The sequence below is a fragment of the Eschrichtius robustus genome, chromosome 18, assembly GCF_028021215.1.
Source record: "Eschrichtius robustus isolate mEscRob2 chromosome 18, mEscRob2.pri, whole genome shotgun sequence".
Classification (NCBI taxonomy): Eukaryota; Metazoa; Chordata; class Mammalia; order Artiodactyla; family Eschrichtiidae; genus Eschrichtius; species Eschrichtius robustus.
Window position 1 is genome coordinate 49662510 of NC_090841.1, and position 6836 is coordinate 49669345.

General features: G+C 38.9%; 1 long non-coding RNA gene across 1 annotated transcript; it reads right to left on the reverse strand.

Annotated features, from left to right (window-relative positions):
- Window positions 1-356: 356 nt before the first annotated feature.
- LOC137751747 (uncharacterized) lies at window positions 357-5703 on the reverse strand. Its single transcript, XR_011070939.1, has 3 exons — window positions 5598-5703; window positions 2130-2288; window positions 357-553 (listed from the first exon to the last, which is right to left on the reverse strand). It is a non-coding gene; the product is annotated as an uncharacterized lncRNA (long non-coding RNA).
- Window positions 5704-6836: the final 1133 nt, after the last annotated feature.

The following is a 6836-nucleotide window of genomic DNA, read 5'->3' on the forward strand; positions in this document are numbered from 1 at the left end:
ACTAGGAAATCTGTCTACAGCGATGTTTCTGTTTTTTAATGGAAGGTCTCAGCAGAGAACAAACAAAATCTCTTTATGTAAATGCCAAATGAACCTGAGGGAGATAAAAAATGATGAGGGGACATTTAGGCTTTGGGCTCCTTCCCTGCAGCCCCACCTTGAGAAATCAGGTTACTGGGTTCACTCCTTAGTCTTAGAAGCATATGGAATGGAAAGGGAAGAAACGTAGGAAAGTTGGGGGACGTGGAAAGTGGGGGACACACTGGACGAGGTCAGTGGGAGGAATAATTCTGAGTAGTTGACTCAAGAGAACTTTTGACCCAGAATGTTTGAATTTCAGTCAGGTTATGGTCAGCTCTAATTAACCTAAAGTGCAAGTACACAAAGCTCACTGTTTGTGGAAATTTTTAAAGTTCTGATAAACATGAGGACGGAAAAGCTCCTTCTCACCCTCTTCACCAAGGCATCCATCAGAGCAGAGCAGGGGAGCAGCCTCGATGGGACCACAGGTGGCAGGATAAATAGGACGCCACGTCACTCACGTGGGAGACATCTGTGGGATGGAGCGAGTGTGTCAGTCTGGGACATTCCAGGGTGTTTTGGATGCATTCTGGTGAGGCTTCATTAAGCTGGACTAGGAGGATATGGGAAAGGTGGTTGAACTGGAGTTTTTGCAAATCTGTTAGTCTGTGCTGAGCCATATTTTAAGAATTGCTGTTATAACCTGTAGTGGGTTGTATAGTGTCCCCCCCCCCCCCGAATTCATATACACTCAGAACCTCAGGATGTGACTGTATTTGGAAACAGGGTCTTTGCAGATGTAATTAGTTAAAGTTCTAAGATGAAATCATCCTGGATTTAGGATGGGCCCTAAATCCGAAAAGTGGTATCTTTATAAGAGAAAGGAGAGTGCGCTTTGGACACACACAGAGACACAGGAGAAGAAAGCCATGTGAAGATAGAGAACGAGATTGGAGTGAGGCAGCTACAAGCCGAGGAATGCCAAGGGTTGCCAGGAGCCAACAGAAGCTGGAAGAGAGGCAAGGAACAACTGTCCCTCAGAACCTCCAGAAGGAACCAACCCTGCCAACACCATGATTTAACACTTTTGGCCTCCAGACTGTGAGAGAATCAGTTTCTATTGTTTTAAGCCACCAAATTTGTAGCAATTTGTCATAGCCTCCCTAGGAGACTAACACATCACCATATTCCTCAATTTTCGATCCAGGCAAGGGTGGCCCATGGAAATATGGGCTGCATAGTTATTTGGTTAGCAATTGAACAGAGATTAGTTTTCATTTCTCCTCACCTCTCCTTCTTCAAGCACTCCTTATACATAAACAAACAACACACCCAAAAGGACCCACAGATAAAGACTCAAGGGTCAGGAAGAGTCATAAGAAATATTCAAAATAACTCTTTTCATTCCCTGAGTAAGCTGAAGACACAATTTTAAATTATTCTACTTTAAATGAATGTGTTTTTATTTCTATCATTTTGGCAACTTCTTTTATAAGAAAATATTTTTCCTATCATGTAGAATTAATTATAATAAGGTACACAAATTCCGTGGTGGAGTGAACACGGGGAAAGTGGCAGCAAAAGACATTACTTCCATTTTCAAAAGAGAGAGTTTTCTACTATAGAATTGCAAACCAATGAAACATGTAATCACGGCAAAGTTAGGAGCATTGAGCCTTTCTTCTAAAGGATGTAATTTATGTGTTCAAGTCATCTGTTAATCTCATAACATTCTCCTTCTCCCTGCTGTTTGTCCAATGTCCTCCTCCTCCTCAAACACAGTGGACGAATGACACTACAAAAGAACCCTCCAGTTTGGCAACACAGGTTGATCAACGCTGCAGAGACCTTGACCAGTGTCTCCTTTATCTTTAACCTTTAACCCAGGTTCTTTCAGCCCTAGCACTGACCTCTTCAGGTCTGGTTTGTAAAATAAGCCAGATGCTTAATTTTGGGTTTCCCTGTGTCTTCCTCCTGAAGTCCATCTTAACAACCTGGAAGCTTGCCTGTGTGTGTGTGTATGTGAAATAATAGGGCTCTGAAATAGTAGGGTATAATGCTGTTTATTTGCTCTTCTCTTTTATTTCTCTTCCTCACTGCTCTCTTACCTCTTTGGATTCTGCTTGCTTCTCCTCACCACCCTCGTCAGTATTTTCAATCTTTATTTGCCATCCCTGGCAGAGGTCTGCAGGTCCGAGTGTGGAATTACAGGTCATCAGTGGCATCGGTTAGAGTGCCAGGTCCAGGTCCTTATGACTATTACTGCTCTATTAACATAGGAAAATGACAGGATATACTGAATAAAATAATAATTATGAAGTTAGAATTATATTTTTAAAAGCATGTGTAAAAGAAGGGCTTACAAATGAAACTAGATTATACCAAAGAAACCAGGCAAAAATAAATAAAAAGAACCAAGGAAAGTAAATGAGCTGCTAAAGTCCTATGAGTTTATATTCAGAAGAGAAAGTGGATGAGTGGATAGGGGACTTGATGCCAGGATTTGGTGGAAGAGTGGAGATAAGAGTGAAAGGAAGTAGGTAAAATGAGAATGGGTAGTCAGAAGAAGAGGGAAGGGAAAGTTGAGGTCATCAGAATAGAAGAAACAAATAAAATAGGGAAAAAATAAGAAAGAAAAATGAAAAAAGAAGAAATATCAGCATGATGCATAAGAAAAAGAGCAAGAAATAATAAGGAAAGAATTGAAGACCAAGAAGAGGTGCGTTTCAGGTGAGGCCACATCTGGCCATGGCTTTCTAGTGAACAGATTTTAATAATTATGACAGTGTTTCTATGTCTCCTTTGGAAGCCAGTATGATGGAACAGAAAGGCTTTGGCCTGAAGGAAGGGTTACATTCTAGTCCTGCTTGCTGCTGTCTAGTTGAATGATCACCGCTAGATCTTTCAAACCCTCTATTTTGTTCCCAAGGTAAAAAAAAAAGCATATTTATGGCCTTCTTGCTCTCTAAGACTTTATGTATACTTAAATAAATTTTAGTTAACTTGATTAATCAGGAGTCAACATGGCAATGTTATTTTATTTATCTGTATTTATTCATATACTTAGGTTTTCACTGCAATTTACTCATATTTCAATTTTCTTGTATATTTCTTTTTGTATCCCCAGTAGAAGGTGATAACACATGAAAATAGGTAGAACAACTTGTCATGCTTAAGTTCTCTGGATCTGTGACAACAAGACAATGTGCTAAATTATTTTTAAATATGTTAATTTGAGATGGCTTATTAAAATACTTTCCTGAACTACTAAACAAATGTGTTCTTTTAAAGCCTAAAAGATGCAATGAAGGTTATAGCTTGATTGCCCAGTCCAGATATGATTGAGATACTAAATGCTTTTGGGTTTAAATAACAGAAAATCCAGCTAAATTATGGCTTACGCATGTAACACATCTGGTAGTTGGCAGTTGCTAAAATAGACTCAACTATTAAATGGGATCAACCAGGAGTCTGACTCTTTCTACCCTTCTACTTTGCCATCCTTTTGTATTTGTAGCCTCATGGTTTCAAGATAGCTGCCACATCTCCAGGCATTATGTCTTTACATTGGTATCACAAACAGGAAGGGATAAGTTCCTGTACACTACTTTTGAGGCGAGAAGGGAAATACCAGGTTTCCCTTGATGTCTCATTGACCAGAACTGGTTCACATGCCACTTTGGGACCAGACCCACTAACAGAAGGGAACGAGATTATTATAAATGACCTAGACCAATAATGGCTCATTCCCCGGGGCTAAGTCAGGATACTACCTTGCCTGATATCAGATCTCTGCCACTCAAAATGCTGTTTCTCTTAGTATGTAGGAAAGGCATAATGACCATTGGGTCGACAACTAACAGAGAGACTTGTGACATCTAAGAGACCTATATGGGCAAAATCTAGAGAAGGTATAAAACTTTCTTCTTAAAAGCTAAAAGCTTATCTCTGTTGGAGAAAACAATATAGTAGTTAAGTCCTCTTTATGTCACTTTTTATACATTTTCCCCCCAACATTTGTTTCCATTATTTATTTTATCTTTAATCCTATTTCTGCACTGATTTTCCCCCCGTCTTTCTGTGTCTACTAATTACCTTTCAGATTTGTTTTGTTCTTTAGACTCTGACTCACCATTGACTTTGTTCTAATATTGAATACACAGTACTGCACTTTTGATACTTAACAACAGTTAACTGGAATTTCTCCATGCCTTTAACCTTTTTCAAATATATGCGCCAACAGTTGGCTCTTCTCCCACTGAAGCCCAGGTTATCTCACCGATTTATATCGCCCAAGCTCCCCTGCCCAACGTACACTTTGATTCTCTCCATTCTTTCTCTTCATAGATATTTGCGACCGATATGTCGTGCCTTTGTCATTATGCGGAAGCAAATGTAGGCAAATAAAGCCATATTTTTTTCTTTCACCAAACTAGAACTATGTATCGATCCTTCTCTCTGCTCACCTTGAATGCTTTCATTCTAATAAATTCCAGTTTCTTCTTCCACATTCACACACTCTGAGCCTGTGTCTTGTTAATTCTTTTCTCTTTATTCTCTGCCTCTTCCTCTGGCCAGCTACCTCACAGAGGTGCTCAAGCAAAGAATGCATTAGGGCATAACTGATTTGGCTTCCTTGCCCACAGCACATGCTGTGGAGAGAGGCAAGCCTTGGAACATCTGGTATACCTCCCTTTTTTGCTCACAGAGGCCAGCAGGGAGAAGACAGAAGGTTAGAGGTTTAGTATTAGGAACATTGGAACCAGTACAGGGTCAAGTGGAAATAGCTCCTTTACCCAGAGGCTGTTTCTAATTGGAGTTAGGGAAATAAATAGAACAAACTGGAACCACACAGATTTTAAAGAATATTTCTTTATCTACTTTCACACTTCTTCATATCATAAAAAACAAGACTAGTAGTATTTCACGTGAAATGAAAAGTTAGCAAAAATTTGGCGAGTCTGAGGTATATGAAATATCAACCAAGTCAGTTTGGTAATGAGAATAAATTTCTCATTTCTCTAAAAAGAACTAGTATTAACAAAGTAGCTAACATATGCCAGGTACTGTGATTTTATACTTAATCTCATATTTAATTTAATTCTCCATTGAATTTAATCCTCCATTGCACTTCATTGTTCCTGACATCTACATAATACAATCATAACAGATCTTCTCTTTATTATCATCAAAACAGCAATCCTTCATTAGAAGGGAGCAAACGCAAGGTATTTGTTAATCTACTTTTAATCAATTTATACAGTTGGTAAAAGTATTCACTAAGGAATGCAAGACACTCACAAAGGATGCATTTAATGAATCATCTATAAAGTTACCATGAGTATGTTTTAAAAATATGACATTAAAGCGAAAGAATGCTTAGACAAGCTGGCTAAGCATCCTTAAATGAGTCAAAACCAGTAATTAAAAAAAAAAATTACTAGAATTCAAAAATTTCCAAAATTGGTTGGAATGGTTATATCAAAAATGAAATGAATATTTCATTTCATATACAAATCAGTGACTTTACCATTGGCTGAGCTGGCCTTAAGCCAACGAGTTTTAGGTGTATTTACCTGATAACATAGCAAGGCTTTGAAACGGTAGTTCAAATTCTTTGCATCCTGAACCATCTCTGCTGTAAGTGGCGTCTGTGAGACACTGCGGGCCCCTTTACGTGAGTCACTATACTTGCAGGTGGTCCAATATGAACAGCTTTAGCAAGGGGATGGCAGTTTTAGCTGCTGTGCAGCCTGTTTCTTCTCTCTGACCCCGGACTGGACTCTGGCTCTGTATCTTATATTGCTCCCTGTATTACAACTCTCTTTTGGCACTGGCGTGTTCGGCTCTCTGTGTTTGCTTGTGTACACCTAACCCTGACTCTGAATTTTAACTCCTGTCCAGTCCTCATGCCAACTTGGGCACAACAACTTGTGAAATAGTGCCACTGGTGATATTTGACAAAGAGACCATGTGCCTCTCAGTGAAAAGATCAAAGTGCTCCCCAAGTCTGACCCAGTGCTGGCTGAAAAGCTGGGCTATATCAGCAGACATGGTGGCCACAGTTAGTGCACTTTCTCAAGGCCGGGGCTGGCCATTTAGAATGAGGTGTGCTATTAGAAATGGAAGTAACTAGTGACAAAGACTCAGCACATTAGGAGGCCGCTGAAAAATAACTGTGGCTTGTTTTCAGATAAATCGCCTTTAAACAATTTACCAGCCTGAAGAGGCTGGGCTATTTTGGTAATTCTAACCTAGAAGATACCTAGAAAATAATCTGATGTCTCTGGGATGAATCAAATAAGAAAAGACCTTTGTGCACCAATGGTTGAGGTTCTTATAATATGAAAATATTAGGGATTAAAATTCATAGTCCTGGAGCATTGTAGCTGCCTTGTATTTACTGAGTACAGAGCACAAACCAATGCTGGCTTTAGACAGAAATTCTTCTCACTGATTTAATCACCTTTTGGCAGCTTCATGGGAAGAGTCCTAGAAGATTTTATGGTTTACTCTGAAGAAATAGGTTTATGTTTGGGGACTCTTTTTAAACCAGTGTTGTCCATTAATTCAAACTATGGATCAAAGTATTACTAGGAAAATTATATTACCTGAGGAAAGATTTTAATAGAACACAACTGTGACTTTCAAGAATATTGTAGCATTTTAATATGTAACTTATAATTTTTTGTGGCTACAAGAGTTCTGTTCAGGTAACGCAACAATAATAATCTCCATTATTATGTACCTGCTCTACGTCTGACTCTCTGAAGATATGTCACAGATATTACCTTATTCAGTCTTTATTCCTGTTT